At 48.6% G+C, this 21,944-nt stretch overlaps 1 long non-coding RNA gene across 4 annotated transcripts in view; it reads right to left on the reverse strand.

Moving 5' to 3' along the window:
* LOC144754482 (uncharacterized) overlaps positions 1 to 21,944 on the reverse strand; it is a 620,848-nt gene that overhangs the window by 20,374 nt on the left and 578,530 nt on the right. The gene's annotated exons all lie outside the window — the stretch shown is intronic.

Raw genomic sequence — 21,944 nt, forward strand, 5'->3', positions numbered from 1 at the left:
ACGGTTCTCATGTGAAAGGCATAAACAGAGTGTTGCAAAAACGAAGCCATGTAGTAACGTGCGCAAAAGCAGCATCGTGGTTGTCGGGCTCATGCTAACTTAGCGATGTTTACAATGTCCCTATCTGCCATGTGACCGTTTTGAGAGAGGCATGGTTCACTGTTTTTTGATTGGCTGCTGTTTTTAGGTCTCGCACCTGCGAACGGATCGCGAAGCGATCGTCGCTGCGAGACTCTATTGCAATCAGTTCTGCTTACAAGGAGCCCAGGGAGACAGGAGACAAGACATGTGCACACGCGTAAACGGATCAGGTCGCGCGCGCTTCCTGTCTCCCATGGCTCCTTGTAAGCAGACACACATGCACGCACACACACACATAGAGAAACCCCCCCTGCCGCCGCCCCCACACACACACACAAACAAACCCCCCCCGCTGCTGCGCGCACACACACACACACACACACACATCCCCTCTCTCTACCCCCCCACTCCCCCCTCACTCACTGGGCTCTTTTCTCATGTCCCTCTCCCTCCGCAGCGGGTCACTCTCGGCGGCAGCAGGCTCGGCGTGTTTTCTCCGTGATCCACAGCTTGCACCGGGACAGCCAATGTGCACGCGCACGGTGACGGCGTCTCGTGCGCTCCCACCGTGGTTTCGGTTTCGGCCCAGTCAGCTTGTTTCTAATGCCACTAAACATGCTATTCAAATGTAGTTCTACTTGAAATGCGCCTCGCTTGTCTGAGGGTCCTGGCGGCTGCCTCTACACTGTACAGTAGAACAGTGAGGTCCTTGACATTTGCAGCGCCCATTCCACCGGGTCGCGGTGTTACATTAGGCATCAAGCCAAACGAAATGTGTGTAGCTTCGTGTGAATGTCCCCGTCAAACCTGCCCTCCCCGAGCGCCGAGCGCCGGCCCCAGGTTCCCTTCTGCAAAACTTTATTGTGGGTTCGGAGTGCTGTGCGCCCCATATGATTAATTATATTTCAGAAGAAGATAATTCCTAAAGAATATGTGTGCATGATAAAAGTTTCTAACCTTTCCAGCTGTAATTAAATAATGGATGCGCTAATCTAGACAGCGTAAGGGATGTTTTGATCCTAATAAAAAGCTACAGTACACACAGAGCGGTTTACCTACAAACGGAATTCTATTTGCATGTGATTTCGCAGTTGTCTGCGTAGGGGACTCTTGCTGATGGCGCTGCTGTGTTTGGAATCAGAGGGGAAGTCACTGCCCCAGTCCCAGCGAAGGGTAAGCATGTGTGCTATGTGTGATTGTGTGCACATGCTCGTCTAATGTAACGCTGGGCTATAGTGAATCGGAGTGGTAACGGGAGACCTCACCTAAGTTCATTCCCTAGTGCATCCCCTCTCGAACACAATAGTGTGATCTTGTGCGAGGCAGAACAATTGAAAAATTTGTATTGATTTAAGGGGGGTTATAGTGATCCGTGGCAGCCGCTCTTGACCTAATGGCATCGCCATGTCACTATTTATTGTTACCTCGTGCGTTATTTTTATATAGCGCACCTATGTAATATGGCAATTATGTAACATAGCGCCTCAGTAAAAATCAGTACCACCCAGGCAGTGCATGTAATTCGGGTCCATGAAATCAAAGAAAGCGTTTATGCATTGAGAAAAAAGTCTACGTTTGAGTTCTGTTTGTTTCAGAAGGTATGCGCAAAATGAAAAAGCGCTATACATTTTTTTTGCATATTTTATATAGCGCGAACTCGACCCGAAGGTATTGGAGCGCTTTACACAAGCACCGTATTTACATTACACAATCAGGCACGGGGAGATTAAGTGATTTGCACTGAATCACAGGATGTGGACGCGACCCCGAGGCTCGAACACTGGTTTCCAGCACCTAAGTCGGCAGTTTAGCAGACGGACCACATCCTCGCTCTCCCCTGAAATATAAATATAGTACAAAAGGTGCACTTGAGCGCAGCGAGAGAATTGGAATCGGGAAAAAGTAGTAGAGGATTGTTCTTGCTGTAGAGGACTTGACTTTCACAGAACATAAACGTTCCTGGCCATCAGAGAAAATGGTGTTTAGTATTGGGAGCTAACTTGTTAATTCTCTGCAGTTACTGGATGTCACGAGGTTTGTAAAATGGCTGAGTTGCTTTAAATGGTAAACGTGGGCTAGAGTCTTGAGCCCGAGCTGGGAACCTGAAAACCTGCGGTACAATCGTGGCTTTGCCACTTAGCCGGGCACATCGTGTGATTCTGGGCAGATCACTTCATATCCATGTGCTTGAAACAGTAAAAATTGTGTAAACCAGCGGTGCGATTTGATGTATTCCAAACACACCGCCCCCACCTCCTGGAAGGCAGAAATGGGCCTACTCTAGTGAACCGCCTTAATGTGAGGTTTTCTGACCATCTGATTGCACATCAGGCTGGGTAATTACTACTGTGCACAGCTTGGAAATGTATGTGGAATCAGGCCGCGCGTGCTGACTCGGACTTTCATCCTCCTGGGGTCGATACAAGTGAGTAAGTAGCATTTGAGGAGGATAATACTGATGCACCTGTTGCTTTATGTTAGAAAGGCGATCCCGGGGGAGGCAGAAGATGTCTGACTGACCACCCCTAGGTCCACCCCTCCGTCGAGAAGTAGCCGAGCGTTATCGAGAGACCTCCTGGGTGAGGGTCCTCTCCTAGGATCGTACAGCAGGGCAACCACAACACTACAAACGGACACCACACAAGAGGTTAAGTTCTTAGGCTTTATCAAGAATAAAGGTTGCTGGGTCTCAGCGGTATATACAGGTAGATCGAGGGATCTATAGAGTCTCGTAAAAGGGACCGGGTAGCGGGACAGTCTCGGTATGGATACAGGAAGGGATACCCTGCGCACAGCTCTCAATCCTCGAGCCGGGGTTTCCGAGAGGTCGAGCCGCGACAGCGCCAGCAGGACTCGACAGGTGGTCTTAACGGAGAGGAGGCCGCGGCAGCGCCAGCAGGAACTCAAAATGGTTCAGTCGCGGCAGCGCCAGCAGGCTCTCAAGATGGTTCAGCGCGGCAGCGCCAGCAGGCTCTCAGGTGGTTCAGCCACGGCAGCGCCAGCAGGCTCTTAAGATGGTACAGCAAAGGTGGGCTGCGGCAGCGCCAGCAGGCTCTCAGGGTCTCTTCAGGTTACAGGCAATGAGTTCTTCTGGTGTCGGCCGTGACAGCGTCAGCAGGGCTTCCAGTCCAGGATACAACTGACGTCCTACTCCGGGGCTGGCCCAGATATAGGACTGGAGTCCTTTGATGTCCAAACCCTCTCGCCTGGGGGTCAGAGGGGCCGGGATGATGGTGTCCAGACACCCAGCAGGGGGGTGGAGCCAGCGCCCAGGGAGGCCGGAGGGCGATCGTTACCAGGCGTCTGGGGACGGCTGGAGGGCCATCGAAACCCCCTTTTCTCCGGGATCTGTCGAGTGGTCACTCGACCACCTGGGTGGATCTTGGTGTTGCGATGTCTGGGCTTCGCTGGGGCCTGGGCCGGGGACGAAGCCACGTGGTCGTGACGTGGTGGGCCCAAGATGGAGTCGGGCGCGGCCTCGTGCTTAGGTCGTGAGGGGCCCACGATGGAGCCAGGCCGGTAGTGGGGGTCCGGGATGGTGACCGGACCAGCAATGTTGGGGCGTGCAGTGTAGGGCGAAAGGGCTGCCCGATGCTGGGTGGAGGGCCGATGTCTGCCTGGGCCCTCCATGCGGGAGGGGTAGGACCACGCCATGAGGCCGGGTACAACACGCGTCCCCCCCAGCTGAAGGCAGGGGAGAGTCACCCATCTTCTTGGGGATTCTCCTCGCCGAGGCGGAAGAATCGGGACAGGCCGTCAGCATTGGCGTGGTCGTTGCCGGGGCGATGCTCCACAGTGAAGTCCATCCCTTGCAGGGAGATGGACCATCACAACAGTTTCGGGTTTTCTCCCCGCATCTGCATCAACCACCGCAGGGGCCGGTGGTCGGTCTGGACCCGAAAGTGGGTGCCGAAGAGGTAGGGCCGGAGCTTCTTTAGTGCCCACACGACGGCGAAGGCTTCCCTCTCGATGGTGCTCCAGCGCTGTTCTCTGGCCAGCAGCCGCCGGCTGATGAAGGCAACGGGAAGGTCGATTCCCTCGGGGTTCATTTGTGAGAGGACCGCCCCAATGCCGTGCTCCGAGGCGTCGGTTTGGACCACAAACTCTTGGCTGTAGTCGGGGGCCTGGAGCACAGGGGCGGTGCACATGGCAGTCTTTAGGGCCTCGAAGGCTGCTTGGCACTCTGGGGTCCAGCGCACCTTCTGGGGTAGCTTCTTGGAGGTCAGTTATGTGAGGGGCCCCACAATGCTTCCATAGTCTTTTATGAAGCGCCGATAGTATCCTGTGAGCCCCAGGAAGGCTCAGACGGCTGTTTGGGTGATCGGGGGCTCCCAGGCCCGGATGGCGTCAATCTTTGGCTGGAGGGGAGCCACCAGGCCGCTCCCCACTTGGTGTCCCAGATACGTCACGGACCCTTGGCCGATCTGGCACTTGCTGGCCTTTATTGTTAGTCCGGCCCGTCGGAGGGCCGACAGGACCTCCCGGAGGTGGGTCAGGTGCTCACCCCAGTGGTGGCTGTACACCGCAATGTCGTCTAGATAGGCGGTACTGAATTCTTCTAGTCCGGCCAGTACCCGGTTCACGAGTCTCTGGAAGGTGGCCGGGGCGTTTTTCATGCCGAAGGGCATCACTTTGAAGTGGTAGTGGCCATCAGTCGAGAAGGTGCTCTTGTGCTCCAGGGGTGAGGCCGATCTGCCAATACCCAGCCGTGAGGTCGAAGATGCTGAGATATTTGGCGGCCCCCAGGCGATCGATCAGTTCATCTGCCCGGGGGATGGGATGGGCGTTGGTCCGGGTGACTGCATTAAGCCCCCGGTAGTCAACACAGAACCGGAGCTCCGGGGGTGTGCCAGGGACGGTGGCTTTCGGGACCAGGACAACGGGACTGGCCCAGGGACTGTCGGAGGGTTCGAATACCCCCAGAGCTAGCATCTTGGCCACTTTGGATTGAATGCAGGCCCGAACTCGGTCGGGCACTCGGAAAGCTCGGTGTTTTATAGGCGGGTTGTCTCCGGTGTCTACATCGTGGACACACCACCGGGTGACTCCAGGGGTGAGGGAAAATAGGTCTGCAAATTGCCCCAGCAGCTCCCGACAGTCTTGGTGCTGTTCTGGGGTCAGGGTAGAGGAGAGCGTGACCCCTTCGATGGAGCCGTCTTTCTTGGTGATGCTCATGAGATCTGGTACGGGTTCGGAGTCGTCTTCAGCTCCGTCATCGGTCGCTAGCAGCAGACTTAGCTCAGTGCGGGCGAAGTGTGGCTTGAGCCGGTTAGCGTGCAGAACCCGGAGGGGGTTCCGGGGGGATTCCAGGTCCACCAGGTAAGTGACGGGGCTCTTGCGCTCCACCACTTTGAAGGGCCCCGTCCATTTGTCCTGGAGGGCGCAAGGTTCAACCGGGGACATGACCCAGACTTGCTGGCCCGGCTCGAATTCGATGGATGAGGCGCTCTGGTTGTACCAGCGTTTCATCTCCTCCTGGCTGGCCTCGAGGTTGGCCTCGGCAAGTTCCCGGAACTTCCGAGTCTGGTTGCGGATTGTCAGGAGGTACTGGTAGACATCTGGTGGGGCACCTCGGACAGCCGTCTCCCAGCCTTCTTTGACCAGGCTGAGGGGGCCGCGGAAGGGGGGCCCATACAATAGTTCGAAGGGGCTGAACCCCAGGGACTTCTGGGGTACCTCTCGATACGCAAACAGGAGGCAGGGCAGCAGGACGTCCCATCTGCGTTGTAGTGGCTCGTGTAAGCCCTTGTACATCCACTTCAGTGTTCGGTTAAACCGTTCTACAAGTCCATTTCCTTGGGGGTGATACGGGGTGGTGAATTTATATGTGACCCCGCACTGTTGCCACAGGGATCGCATATGCTTGGAGATAAAGTTTGTACCCCGATCACTCACGACTTCTCGGGGGAAGCCGACTCTGGAGAAGATCCCCATCAGGGCTCGGCCTACTACTGGGGCCGTGATGGTTCGGAGGGGGATGGCCTCAGGATAGCGGGTGGCATGGTCTACCAGAACGAGGATGAAGCGGTGCCCCTGAGAGGTGCGGGGGTCCAAGGGTCCCACAATGTCGATCCCCACTCTCTCGAAGGGGGTAGTGACCACAGGAAAGGGCTGGAGTGGGGCCTTGACTTTTCCCCCGCTCTTCCCGCTGGCTTGACACGTCGGACAGGATCAGCAGTGGTTGTGCACATCGTTGCGCATCTTCGGCCAGTAGAAATGGGTCACCAGGCGGCTGTAAGTTTTATCCTGCCCCAGGTGCCCGGCGAGGGGCACGTCGTGTGCCAAGTTCAAGAGGAAGTCTCTGAAACGGAGGGGAACGACCAGTACTCGGCTGGCCCCTAGTTCGGCAACTTTCTGCTCGCTGTAGAGAAGGTCGTGGTCCCAATAGACCCAGTGGGACCCCGAGGGGCCACCAGCGGCTTGAGTGGCGGCTTGTTGTCGGATTCCCTCGAGGGAGGGACAGGTTTTCTGTTCCTGCCGGAATTGTTCGCGGGTGGGGCCACCTTCTTGGCGCCATTGAGCTAGTTCTAGGAGGTGGCCGAGCGCGGTGAGGTCTTCATGGTTGGGTCCCTGGGGGCCAGGTTCAGGGTCGGCGTCCTCGGGGACGGCGGGCGGTGGCGGTGCGGGCCACTCTGGTTCCTCAGTCGGAGCATCCTCCGGTGGGGCGAAGGCTCGGGCGGACATGGAGCGGGTGGTCGCACAGACCCACTCTGGCAGGCCTATCATCCCCAGATGCTCTCTCCGCTCGACGCTGGCCCAGGGGGAACTTTCCAGGTCGTTCCCGAGGAGGCAGTCCATGGGGGCATCGTCCCGGACGGTCACCTTCAGCATACCCGACACCCCTCCCCATTCGAAGGGGATGCGGGCCATCTGGCACAAACTCTCGGAGTTGTCCGCCGTCCGCACCGGGCACATGATATTGGGGAGAATTTGCTCTGGGGTCACCAAGTGGCGTCAGACCGCTGTTACGCTGGCTCCAGTGTCTCGGAGGGCTTCGGCCCGGCGGCCGTTGATGGTGACCCATTGGCGATATTTCTGGGTGTTGCCTAGGATCGGGTCTCGGGGGACCATGTCTCGATCACCCAGGCATGCTAAGATCATGGCGGCGTGCTCCCACTCGGCCTGTTCGGGGTCGTTGTCATCTTCCTCGCCTCTTTCTTCCCCCAGGGCGGCGGCCGCGATCTGGCGGTTGGGAGGACCGGTGGTGCCGGGTCGTTGGTTCATCGGGCAGAGGGGGTCATTCGCGTAGTGACCCTGTCGCTGGCATCTGTGGCACGTCTCATTCGGGCGGGGCCCGGGTCGGGCTAGGGGAACCCCCCTTCGGCCCAGGGCTGGTGAAGTGGAGGTAGGGGAGGACCCCGTGGGGGTGTCTCGTCCCCTGCTCTGGCCTCCTCTGCCGCCTCGTGGTCGGTGGTTCCCCGGGGATCCCCGGCCGTAGTCTCCCATCGGACTCCGGGGGACTCGGGTGCTCACCCATCTATCCGCCTCGACAGTGAGTTTTCGGAGCTCAGTCAGTTTGCTGTCGAGGAGGTGCTGCCGGAGTTCGATGAAGCAGTTGTTGGACAGATGTTCCCATATAATGAGATCGACCAACTGCTGGTAGGTGGTGACCTTGCTGCCTTTGATCCACCCCTCGAAGGCTCTGCTGTAAAAGTTCACGTATTCCACCCACGTGGTACCGGGGATTTTTTTACAGTCTCGGAATCGCTGCCGGTCCATCTCGGGGGTGAGTCCATAGCGAGTGAGGAGAGCGGTTTTCATGTGCTCGTACGAGGTCATCTCGGCGTCGGGGAGCTCTAGCAGGGCGTCTCTCCCCTCATTGACGAACTTCCCCCACAGGCCGGCGCCCCAGTCCTTGAGGGGTACTCGATGTGCGGTCATGGCGACCTCGTAGGCTTTGAACCATTGTTGGACGTCGTCGTTCTTGTAGTATTCCTTGACGACATCCTTGGGTATGTGCACCTTTGTGTCCAAGGGCGGGGGCGAGGTCTTGCCCCCGGATGCGTTGGCCTCATTCGTTTTGGCCTTGAGTTCTAGTTCTTTTAGGCCGCGCTCATGCTCGAGCATGAGTCTCTTTTCTTCAAGGTCTCTTTGTCTTCGCTTCTCCTCCAGGTCTCCTTCTAGCCGTAGTTGCTCGAGTGCGATTTTCCTTTCCGCCAGTTGTAGTTCTCCATCCAACCGGAGTCGGGCGAGCTCCAACTCATGGAGCCGGTTCCTCTCTCGCTCTCGGGCGTCTTCATGGGGGCTCGTGCCTGGATTGGCGGGTCTCTCCCCCGCTGGGGTCGTGTCAGTCTCCGGGCGTCCGCCCGGGCCCGGGTTGTCTTCATTCCGGGGTGGTGTATCATCGGTGTCCACCCATGCTTGTAGGGCTGATTTAAAGTCTTCCTTGGTGCTTAGCCCAGTGGTAGCGATGCCCAGGTCTTTGCAGAATTGTTTTAATTCTTTGTGACTGTAATCTTCCATTTTTTCTTTCTGGAATTCCGTAGTCGGTCTTGTCTCTTGCGTAGTCATGGTCGTAGTGTGTTTTTCTCGGTAGTGAGTGAATAACCCTCCGTACGATTTGCATCGGCTCGGATCCCGTCGCTTGCCACCAATGTTAGAAAGGCGATCCCGGGGGAGGCAGAAGATGTCTGACTGACCACCCCTAGGTCCACCCATCCATCGAGAAGTAGCCGAGCGTTATCGAGAGACCTCCTGGGTGAGGGTCCTCTCCTAGGATCGTACAGCAGGGCAACCACAACACTACAAACGGACACCACACAAGAGGTTAAGTTCTTAGGTTTTATCAAGAATAAAGGTTGCTGGGTCTCAGCGGTATATACAGGTAGATCGAGGGATCTATAGAGTCTCGTAAAAGGGACCGGGTAGCGGGACAGTCTCGGTATGGATACAGGAAGGGATACCCTGCGCACAGCTCTCAATCCTCGAGCCGGGGTTTCCGAGAGGTCGAGCCGCGGCAGCGCCAGCAGGACTCGACAGGTGGTCTTAACGGAGAGGAGGCCGCGGCAGCGCCAGCAGGCACTCAAGATGGTTCAGCCGCGGCAGCGCCAGCAGGCTCTCAAGATGGTTCAGCCACAGCAGCGCCAGCAGGCTCTCAGGTGGTTCAGCCGCGGCAGCGCCAGCAGGCTCTTAAGATGGTACAGCAAAGGTGGGCCGCGGCAGCGCCAGCAGGCTCTCAGGGTCTCTTCAGGTTACAGGCAATGAGTTCTTCTGGTGTCGGCCGTGACAGCGTCAGCAGGGCTTCCAGTCCAGGATACAACTGACGTCCTACTCCGGGGCTGGCCCAGATATAGGACTGGAGTCCTTTGATGTCCGGACCCTCTCGCCTGGGGGTCAGAGGGGCCGGGATGATGGTGTCCAGACACCCAGCAGGGGGGTGGAGCCAGCGCCCAGGGAGGCCGGAGGGCGATCGTTACCAGGCGTCCGGAGACGGCTGGAGGGCCATCGAAACCCCCTTTTCTCCGGGATCTGGCGAGTGGTCACTCGACCACCTGGGTGGATCTTGGTGCCGCAATGTCTGGGCTTCGCTGGGGCCTGGGCCAGGGACGAAGCCACGTGGTCGTGACGTGGTGGGCCCAAGATGGAGTCGGGCGCGGCCTCGTGCTTAGGTCGTGAGGGGCCCACGATGGAGCCAGGCCGGTAGTGGGGGTCCGGGATGGTGACCAGACCAGCAATGTTGGGGCGTGCAGTGTCGGGCAAAAGGGCTGCCAGATGCTGGGTGGAGGGCCGATGTCGTCCTGGGCCCTCCATGCGGGAGGGGTAGGACCACGCCATGAGGCCGGGTCCAACACTTTAAATGTAGTCAGGCCGTCTCCGGTCGAACTGGGTAAAATTGTATATTGACTATATTTGCAAGTTCTTCACCTGAGGAAATAAAAGGGTATATCCACGAACGTACGTTTGCGTGCGTGTCTGCATGTGTGTTAGAAGAATCTCTAATATACCGACAAATGCATAACTATCTCCAAACCTAATGTACTGGTCCTGGATGTATAGTTAGTTTATTAATTGTCAGTTGTGGTACCAAAACAAGCGAACTGTGACCCCGGCTACCTCTCTTGACCAAACTGTGTGATACTTGGAAAATCGCGGTAGCAGTTACTTGCAATTGGAATAAAATGACTCTGCCGCTCTCTTTGAGTAAGACAATTCCTTGTAAGAGCAACAGAGCTCAGTGGTTCATATTTAATGTATCCACCTTTTAGTAGGACGGGGGTATAACACACAAAAGGAGAGAAATAAGAGCATGCAATATGTGTTTTTGTAATGAATTCTTGAAAGGATATACATAGGTCAAGTGTATGTTCCATTTCAGCAAGCTGACTCACTGTAACATTGGTGCGCATTTAGATACACTCGTGCTAATAACTCGCTTGAAGCAAATATAGCGCCAACATTATTAATGGAGGATGTGGCGTAAGGGCCAGAGTTGCTGACTTTGGAGTTAGGGAAACCAAGGTTCGAGTGTGTCGTTCGCTCACCATCCTGTGATTCTGGGCAAATCACCTAATCTCCCCGAGCCTACAAAAAATGAACGTGTCCTTGTGTAAGCAACTGGTGCTTGTTTATTTTAGAAAATAACATTTATAGCTAAACCAAAACAACAGTCCCCTGCACAGGCCGACAGTACATATTATGCATCATTGACAATAATAAACAAGCATTTTCAATGGAATAGGTCTTGCATTTGCGAGAGTTTAACCTATTGGCATTGAAAATGGCAATGCCTTTTATTTACGTTTTAAAAACCAACACATAAATAAAAGGCATTGCCATTTACAATGCCAATGGCTCAAACTCTAACAACTGCGAGACCTATTGCATTGCAAATGCTTGTTTATGAGTAGTAAAGATTGAGAAGCATAATCAGAGCCTCCGGTCCTGCATTGAATCACAACTGTTGCATCTTGGCTGACATCCTCCACCAGACTGTTCGGCAGTGACATTTGAATAGAAGTTCAACATAGTTCTGATGGCTTTGACTAGAAAAATGTTTTGACAACCCATCTTTTGGACACCATTCAACATCTCTGGTGACCCTTTCAGTTTTACTGCGTTTTTGTTCTTGAAGGAATGTTTTGAAGTACTATAAAAAATAACATAAAGGGCTATACCTACCAATAGCCCCAATACCATTACCAAATAATCAGTCAGTTGGCAGTGAAGAAAGTTCAATCATTTATTAAGTAAAATACTCTATAGAGGAGCCTCTCCAACCCTCACCCGTCAGGTGCGCGGAGAAGACTGTTGGCTTATATTCAAACATGAGGTTATATACTTTTCAGTTCAACAAATATAATCACTGTAAAAGGAAAAAAAACACCAGTTGGCCCTCGAGCTCCAAGGAAGGACCATATATGGCACACATGATTAGTTTCAAAGCTTAACTATTTATTACTGGGAAGGTCAGGAGGGGTGACTCCCTTTCGTCTTGGTGCCCAGGAGTGTAGGCACGGCGCCTCCAGGAATGCGCTTATCGCACCCAAAGCCAGATGCGACCTTGGTTCTCAGGACAGTCGAGTGAACAGCCTATGTTCAGCTGTTCCCAGTAACTCGGAACGAACTGGGGCTTGACAACCACCGGAGAGTAACACGTGATCACAGCCCCTGTTCAAGCAAAAGTTCAAAAATGCCGTCTGTATGGTTTTTCGGCCTACTCTATTAGCAGTGGGTACGCGAGGAGTAAATAAATGCTGTCCTTCCTGCATAGGCATATATAGATATATATATATCGTTTCAGAATCTGTTGCTTTTCGGCGATTTCCACACCACACAGAATATATATATATATTCATTCATTGAAAAAACCATAGGTTTTATATCAGTTATAGTTAACTGGACAATTTACTCATACAAAACCATTGAAATTCCCACGTTATAGTTAGTTGTACTCACTATAACTGGCGCGCCCGCAAAGCACTGCTAATGACGTCACACATTACATCACTCATGACATAGTCAGTGACATCACTCATGACATCGCTGATGACATCTCAAATGACATCACTGATGACATCATCCAGTGAATGTGTCTTTCTGAAAAAAAATATATATATTTTATATATGTGTACCTAAACATCGATGGAAGAACAAACGATTAAATTAGAGTTTAAATGGATGTTTTTTTTTAATTGATTGTATAACTAACTTATTAAGTGTATGTTACTAAATATATGTATTACCAATTATTGTTTAAAGTTGTAAATATCTGTATCACTGTCTCCCTTTATCTATAGACGGATGCTTAGGTTGGTGAGTAGCTACATGATTGTCTATATGGGTTATTAGTTAGTTTTTTGAGTATTAGTATGAGTGTCTGTTAAGTTTGGTGGGAGGTATTACTTTGTGCATATATGAATGAATGAGTGCCTTACTGTTTGCATATGTTTTGAAGACAGCATGTGTGCAGGACTGTATGGGTGGATGAGTGTGTGTATGGGTGTGTTAGTGAGTGAATGACTGTCAGAATCATTTCTTTATGAGTAACTACATATGTTTTAAATTAGTATAAGTAAGAATTGATGCATATAGGTAAGTATGTGTGAGAGTGAGAAATTGTAAGAGTTTCTGTATAAATACTTTTTTGTTCCTATAAGAGATAGTTTTAGTAAAAAAGTATGTGTACGTTTCTGTAGAAGTAAGAGTAGTGGTGTATGTATAGCTGTATAAGCAAGTGTATGGTTGTTTTATAATATATTTGCTTGTGTGAGTATGTGTGTGAGTAACTCTAAGGATGAGTGTCTTTGTGTAACAAAATGTATAGATGAATGAGTATTTATGATGATTGAGTATGTGTATGAGTAACTATATAGATATGTTGGTGAATGAGCGAATGTGTATGTAGATTTTGCAATTTCTGAATAAATTGTTGTAAGTGGAATTAGTTTCTCCATTGTTTTGAAATTATTTGATTCTATTTTTCAATGTGTGTATCAAAACTTATATTACACTGAGAGAGAGTCTGCCATTCTTTCACAAGGATGATGTCATCAGTGATGTCATCAGTGATGTCATTTGGGATTTCATCAGTGATGTCATGAGTGATGTCACTGACTATGTCATGAGTGATGTAATATGTGACGTAATTAGCAGTGCTTTGTGGGCGCGCCAGTTATAGTGAGTACAACTAACTATAACGTGGGAATTTCAATGGTTTTGTATGAGTAAATTGTCCAGCTAACTATAACTAATATAAAACCTATGGTTTTTTCAATGAATTTGCTAGGTTTTTTAAATGCTAACTCCTAACTATAACGTGTGTAAAACCTATGGTTTTTTCAGTGAATTTGCAAGGTTTTTTAAATGCTAATTCCTAACTATAACGTGTGTAAAACCTATGTTTTTTTAGCGAATTTGCAAGGTTTTTTAAATGCTAACCCCTTAATAAAATATGTGTAAAATTCTATGTTTTTTATTATGAATTTAAATACAACATCAAAACACTGAAAGTAGTTTTTTTCTCCTTTCTTTATTGCCCTTCCCTTAGTTTTTCAGTCCCCTTACTCACTCCCCTACCCTTAGTCCCCTTCTTTCAGTTACTCTTGAACTCATCTTTTGTCACTCACCATACTCCCCTTTTCTCACTTTCCCTCAGTCCCTTCCTTCCCTCAGTCATTTCAATCACTCATTTATGCACTACGCTTTCATTCAAAAAATTGAACGACACAGTGTATTAAGAATATAACTCATTTTAGAGAATTGAATGAGTTCTGAAAAGAAACGTTTTTTTTCTTTTGTTGTTTTATATTTTTTATTCCTTTTTTTAAAGATTGAGATTTTTTTTTTTTTAAGAAAATTCCGGAACTGCAACAAGGAAACTGTTCAACCGGAACAAAATAAATGAAAAATATAAAAAAAATTATCTCCTTTCAGAGAATTTATGATTCTGAATCCTGCGTTCAATTAGATTCAGGCTCTGTTCTCCATAAACAATAATATCAAAACATTTGTTGCACCGCATATGCACATGTGCCAAATATGGCCTACCGTCCATTTCTGCTGTTGCTGGCGATGGAGGTGGAGCTGTAGATGTGCTGGCCATAGCTGGTGGAATCTGCTGGGCCAGAGCTCTTGTGGCTGCTTGGGCATATTGCACAGGGTGCGCATTTTTTACATGTCTTATCATAGTGTGGATTGAAAAAGAGTATTTTTTAAGAGGGTTTCCCCTTGAAAGAACAGTACCACAAAGGGTACACGTTACTTTAGGGGCATTTACCTTTTTTTGATGCTCAGGAAAAGTAAAAAACTTCCAAATAAAAGAAGATTTCCCTTTCTTGGCTTGCTGGCGATATTCCATGTGGGAGTCAGAAGAAGAAGATGTTGTTTCTTGTCTTTCTGCCATCCTGTTGTTTTTTCTGCTTCCAGCTCCAAAAAGGGTCCTTCTTCCAGGAGAATAAAGCACGTAGTGAGGGAAATGGGTGGGGTTTTGAAGATTCTAGATCTGAAACTACTATGAACCAATGAAAAATGTTGTTTTCGAGTCACATGACTTGATTTTTTTTTTTAATTGAATTGTGAGGTGCGCGACCGGGTGCGTGCACCCCACAATTTTTTTAAGAAAAAAAAGGGTTTTTTTGCCCGTCAGAGTTGTTTAGGGACCCCCTGAGAAACTCTAGGGGGTCAGGGACTGTCTATCTTTCCTCCTTTTCACGTTTTGAAACTTTTATGTAAATCAAGTAAAACGCCATTTTAACCAGACGTGCGCGACCGGGTGCGCGCACCCCGCTATTTTTCAACAAAAAAAATCGTTTTTTTGGCCCGTCGAGATTCTTCTGGGACCCCTTGAGAAGGTCTAGGAGGTCAGGGTGTCTCTACCTTGCCTCCTTTTCACGTTTTGAAACTTTTATGAAAATTGGGCAAAAAGCCATTTTAAAGCGACGTGCGCGACCGGGTGCGCGCACCCGAGCGCGCACGTTAAGTCATGTGACACGAAAACAACACTTTTCATTGGTTTATAGTAGTTTCAGCTCTAGAATCTTCAGGAACCCCACACATTTCCCTCACTATCTGTTTCAGTCTTGTGGAAGAAGGACCCTCTCCAGCTTCACTGACAAGAACTTGAAATGGCTGCCAGACACGATTCATCTTCATCAGAATCTGATGACCAACATCGTGTTCCTCATCGGCGAGTCAAAGAATCCTTCATTTGGCAATTTTTTCGCTATCCAGAGGACCAAAAAAAGGTGAATGCGCCGAAGGTCACATGCAACCTTTGTGACACAGTTCTTTCAAGGGGGAACCCTTCCAAAAAATATTCTTCTCCATCCATACTATGATTAGGCATGTGAGGCAAGTTCATCCTACACAGTTTGCGAAGGCATCCACCAGAAACCTAGCCACACAACTGCCACCAGCTGTGGCCAGCACTTCTTCGGCAACACCTCCATCTCCTTCAACTGCCGAACTGGACCTGAGGCCATATTTAAAGAAGGTGCACATGAGGTGCAACAAGTGCTTCGAAATTCTTGTATACTCAGAACAAAGCCTTGTGCTTGTTGAAAAGCGCATCATGGAGCATGTGTGCACAAAAAGGCGATCATTTTTTTAAATTTCAGTTTTTTGTTGTTCCTGTTGAACACTTTTGAAGTTCAGGATTTCCGTTTGCGTTTCAAAACCCCCCCAAAAAATATAAAACTTTGTTAAAAAAAAATACAAAATAATAAAACCAAAAAAAAGTTATTTTCAGAACTAACTCATTTTTCTAAAAAGAGCTCTATTTCTTATGCACTGTGTCATCTTTCTTTTGAATGAATGTGTAGTGTATAAATGGCTAGCTGAAATGAATGAGAAAAATGGAGTAAGGGACTGAGCAAATGAGTGAGGTAAAGAAAGTATAGTGACTGAAGAAAGTGAAGTAAAAGAGTGACTGAAACAAGGAGGCAGATGTACATTACATGGTGCATCTCTGCAAATCAGCAGCGATGCGCTAAGTAACCTACGACAAGCAAAACCACCCGTGCGCCACCACTGATGTTCCACATTTATAATGTGGCACACCATGGGGCAAAAACGGCACAGATGTGTGACGCATCTGTGCCGTAAAGGTGTCGCATTGCTAGAGTTGCGTCACATGCGCGATGCAGCTCCAGCAATGCTCCTGGGGGGCCCATTCAACTAATGCTGCGTCAAGCCTTACGCCTGCTTCAATCAGGCGCAGGGTTTTGACATAGCATTGGCCTAAAAGTGATTGAGTGAAATCTTGTAGATTTCACTTAGCCACTTTTAGCAGGCGTTCCTGCCCAGGAACGTCCCCCCTGCACCATAACGCCTCCTTAAGGCACAGGGCTTTACAACGTGACGCATCTCCCAGATGCGTCACGTTGTAAATAACATGCACCATAGTGCATCTTTTGCACCGCCGCTGTGTCACAAAAGTGCAAAAGAGGCGTAAAGGGCTTGTAAATCTGCCCCAAGATGTTTAAAGGTAGGGTAGTGAGTTAAGGGAAATAAAAAATTATGGGAAGAACAGTATGGAAAAGAAAGTAAAGGTGCAGGACTCACAAATTCAAAACCAAACTGCACATTTTAATTGGTTGTACATTTGAACACTTTGAAAGTCACATAACATCCCCCAGTGCTTATTCCCCTGTAACCATGGTAACTCCCTCCAAACCCAGCACACAGTGCAGAAGTTCATCATACAATGTTGCAAAAGATTCCATCAAGGGTGTTTGACCTCTCACTGTACTAGCTAATCACGTGCAATGTTTGTTTAAATGACTTTTTCTCAACCATTGAAATGACTTCTTTAAAAAAAAAAGCATGCACCCTAATTTTCAGTGCTGAATTTTAAGAAAGCACCAATCATTTCTTGTTTTACAAGTGCACTGAATCTCAACCAGTTTTTTTTCATAACTCCTACTTTCAAACTGCCATTTCATTTCCACAACTCATCTGAATACAAGCACATCTACATTCAAGATGCCAAAAGTCTGGTTTGTGGGTCATAGCTTTACCACTGGAGTCAAAAATACGCAGCTAACAGAGGTAATTACAACCTTGATTTACCAAATGTGGACATTGTATGGATTGGACAGAGAGGATTGAGATGTCACCAATTGATACCATTGGTAAAATCCTTTATGCATCTTCCACACCCTGACCTTATAACTGTGCACTGTGGTGGAAATGATATAGGCACATTGACTGGTGTAGGTCTGGAAATGCTTTTAAAGGACATCTTTGGGCAATTGATGTCACTTTTTCCCAAAACTGCCTTGGTATATTCTAATATATGCCAAAGGCAAAAATGGAACTGGTCCAACCAATTTTGTCCACAGATTGAGAAAGCAAGGAAACATGTAAATAAATCTGTTTCTGCTTACATGAGAGACTATGGAATGGGTAGTATATACCACAACAACTTGCGTTACAACATGCAAGGCATCTATAGGAGAGATGGTGTACATTTCACCGATGAGGTGAATAGAGTCTTCCTCTGTAACATAAGACTCTGCATCGGTACTTACTTGTAAGTACCAAAAACACCCAATAAACACAACGGCTCTTTTTAGAGCCATCTAACATCTAAACACTCAAACTTGTAATTTAGCTCCATTTTTTTATCTTTTTTTGTCACCGTGCGCGCACCTCGCAACTTTTTTGCGAGGAGAAACAAAAAAATTGTTTCTTTTTGGCTTTGGGGGTCCTTAATGGACCCCCTGAGAAAACATAGGGGGTCAGGGAATCTCCACCCTGCCCCCTTTCCACGATCTCCGCTATAGTTTTTAACAGTCTTGTAAATCGAGGTGCGCGACTGGGTGCGCGCACCTCGCATCTTTTTAGAAAAAAAAAGATTTTTTGGGCCTTGGGGGTCCTTAATGGACCCCCTGACAATACCTAGGGGGTCAGGGACTGTCTACCAAGCCTCCTTCTCACGTTTTGAAACTTTCATTTAAATCGAGTAAAACGCCATTTTGAGACGGGGTGCGCGATCGGGTGCGCACACCTCACAACTTTTTAGAAAAAAAAAAGATTTGTTTGGGCCTTGGGGGTCCTTAATGGACCCCCTGACAATACCTAGGGGTCAGGGACTGTCTACCAAGCCTCCTTCTCACGTTTTGAAGCTTTTATTTAAATCGAGTAAAACGCCATTTTTAGAAGGGGTGCGCGATCGGGTGCGTGCACCCCGCAACTTTTAGGGGAAAAAAAGGGTTTTTCGGCCTTGGGGGTCCTTAATGGACCCCCTGAAAATACCTAGGGGGTCAGGGAGTCTCCACCCTGCCCCCTTTCCATGTTCTGCCCCTTTGTTCTCTACAATATGTGGACTCGCACTGACAAAATGGCGGTCAACACTTCCTTATTTCCTCCAAATCGAATGTTGACAGACGTCAAACAGCAAATCAGAATTCCGCTCGCGCATGGGAAGGTGCGCGCTTATAGATATATAATTGATTTTAACTTTAATTGTCTCAGCAACTACTGGAGGGATTTACACCATTTAAACAAAAGCGTAATCTGCGAGCCAGACTCTACCTTTTTGCCAAATTTCTTATAATTCCATTCAGCCGTTCAGGCTGTAGCCGTGTCTAACGATCCTATGGAAAATAACATGGGGAAAACATGGGGACCCCCCTTTTTCTCAGCCCCCACTTCACGAATCCCCCCGAAACTTTCAGGGAAGGAGCGGAGCGGGACAAAATTTTGGAAAATTACACGCAAATTCCTCAACCGGCGCCAGAGTTATTCCCAATAGAATGTTGCGGATTTCCTATGGAAACTAGGTCCTAACTATAAATACCTACTGGCGACCGCCAGTAGGTTATATATATCAAGCGACGGGGTACATATAGCTGCACCATGCTAACATAATATAAGTCCGACACTCCTTATGTATGGGAAATCTATTTTTTATCCTTCAGAACGGCCCTTTTAGCATGATGTAGCTAACTAAAACAGCTCAATCTTCAAATATTCCCTCATCAATCTGCATCAAGTTTTTGAGCTCCTGCTGAACTAACTGAGCCTTTACTGCTGCTGGGGATGGACCGGCCAAGGAGGAGGTGAGTTTAGTTGCGCAATAAGAGCAACATACAGGTCCACATTTTACACAAAGGCAGCCCGTGAATATGATACCGGCTATACCTGCCAGTACCATTAAAATGTTCCATCCCCAAGTAGACAATAGACCTCAGAACCAACCAGCGAGGGACCATGTACCAGTCTCTACATGTATTTCAGAAGCCAAACGATGTAGCTTCTGGATAGCCAAATGAACGGTGGGGGCGGAGTCAGGGATATAAACACCGCAGGAACTGCCGATCACACGGCATGCTCCTCCTCGATCTGCCAAGATAACATCTAAAACCATACGATTTTGAAGAGAAACGAGTCTCGTGCTTGAAGCTCTACTGTCAGATTAGTACATATTCCTGCAGTAGTGTTAATTACCCCTTCAACTACTCTGGACAAACGGCGTACCTCTTTGCTGGTGATTATAGGCCCGCAGATGGGAAACACTCCCTTCACAATGTCAGTAAAATGCTGTTCAGGAGTATCTGTCTGATCTATATCGGTAGTATCTATCATTCTTTTATTTCTCTTAACAGGCATCCTTCGCTAGTCTAGGCGGTGATCCTTGTGATAGTCAGAAGGGGCAATATAGACTAGAGGGTACAGGAAGGACAGGTAGCAACGTCCAGCCCAACCTCGTGGGAGCCAAGTATAGGCATTTTACTCCACAGACAAAATATACATTAGGAGGGGTTAACAATGGAGGGCTACTAAAGGTACGCAATCGATAAATGTAATTGCATCGGCTTTCTCCTACTGATATGTACCCTACTCCCTGAACATGGAACGCAGAGGTACTATTTAGTATAGTCACTGGAATTGCCCTATCTTCAGTAACATTATGGTCTTGAAAGTGTCAAATACTGAGTGAAATTGAACTCAACAAAATCCAAAATTTCATTTTTCAACCAATGGTGTTTTCATGCGTTGTATACATATTCAAACATGCATTCAGATCTAAGGTTCCCTCTCCATTATTCCCATCGGGGTCAAATACTTGATGAACTTCAATATATGCCAAAATCATTTCATAAACCTTTTCCGAAAACCTTTGAGTGTCCACAGTATAATGCATGTACATCATTGAAAGTAATTTAAACCAAGCCTCACAACTCCCCAAATGAGACAAGGGTAGAGATATGAATAAGTCGTGCTTGTGCATAACAGATGGCAAAAGGCCACAAACCCAACAATTAGTAGCATTGGTAGCACTGTGTGTTTGATGAAGCATTTCAACAAATACATTTTGCACATAAGTCTGACGGTGCCATTCCTTATGTGGGGCTAAAGTATAAAACACATGTTCCGGAGGTGGGGCAGTTGTTCCTAAAACAGTATGCATAGGGCGGCGAAATTCTAAATAGATAAATACTTCCATCAATGTGATTAATAATATCGCTATAATGACTATAAATGCAATTTTAACTCATTGAGTCCAACTGGAAAAGACGGGCATATAGGCAGGGAAATAACACAGTACAAAAGGACGTTCCTCTTCAGGAACGAAACGAGCAAAGGGATACATGCTAACTAAAAGTTCAAAAGTAAACTCGGGCGATGCAGTCCAACCTGCCAGAGGGTGCTTCTTAACTGTGTCCATTTAGAGCCTCACAGGCAGGCTCCTATCGTTCATCACAAAATGACCAAAGCAAACTTCTCACGTTGGAGTTATGTTCTCACACAACCCTTGAAGAGAATACAACCTGGGCCTTTTCAAACAAGATATTAAATCTTTCTTTCTGAACAGAGCAAGCAAATGTTCATTCCAGTGTCTCGCTCAGTACCCTAGAAGCGCATCTCACAGACATTAGTGGAACAGGTCTGTACACTATCACTCAAGTCTTTCCATATCTCCTTCCATATTCACCTGGGGTACCGCGTTGTTTTCTGGGCCGCAGGTTGTATCGAGCATGGCCAGGCACTTCCTGATCTGAGAACAAAACAGAGGATGATGAATCCTGTGCAACAGGGGTACTGCGAGCCTCATGTTCAACTGTAGGGACAACCAAATTCGGGGCAATCACTTGTACTGATGACAGAGCCCCTTTCGAGCCTGAGACACCTTCTCCTTGCCCTTCTTCAATTTCCTGGGCGTCAGAAAAAGGGACAAAACGGGGAACTCGCTCACTTTCCTGGGTCAGAACCCCTTCCTGGATTCGCTGATCATATGGAAGCGGAAGTGGTCGTTTTTTCAGATGTGACACATGGATCCAGTGTCGCTTGTCGTTCACCTTTACCGCCGTCCGCATAGCCAACAAGATCTGGAATGGTTCAGACCAACGGGGATCCATGCTGGATTTTCCCTGATAATTACGGACCAGAACCCACTGTCCTCGCTCCAGGCGATGTCCGGGACCCTCCGGCAGGGGCTGCACAACTGCTGAGACCTGTTGATGAATGGAACGGAGATCTTTAGTCAAAGCATACAGATAGTGTGTCAACATAGGATACTCAATATCACAAAATGCTCCGGGTCTCGGGACGCCCCAAACATTAGCAGGGCACGCAAAAATGACCTCACACGGAGATAAGCCAGAACGAGAGTGTGAGGTAACCCGTATTGACATTAATGCTAGTGGCAGAGCATCTGGCCACCTCAATCCAGTACTTTCTTGAATTTTTGATAATTTGAGCTTTAGTTCTCCATTATACTTCTCGACCAACCCAGCGGTCTGAGGGTGTCGAGCGGTATGGAATTTCTGTTTAATCTGTAGTCCATTACAAATGTGACTGATGAATTCTGCATTAAAGTGTCCCCCGTTATCACTCCAGATCACCTGAGGTAATCCATAGCGTGGGAAGTATTCCTTTACCAATGCTTTTGCTGTTGCCAAAGCAGTATTTTCATTGGT

The sequence above is a fragment of the Lissotriton helveticus genome, chromosome 5_1, assembly GCF_964261635.1.
Source record: "Lissotriton helveticus chromosome 5_1, aLisHel1.1, whole genome shotgun sequence".
NCBI classification, from domain to species: Eukaryota; Metazoa; Chordata; class Amphibia; order Caudata; family Salamandridae; genus Lissotriton; species Lissotriton helveticus.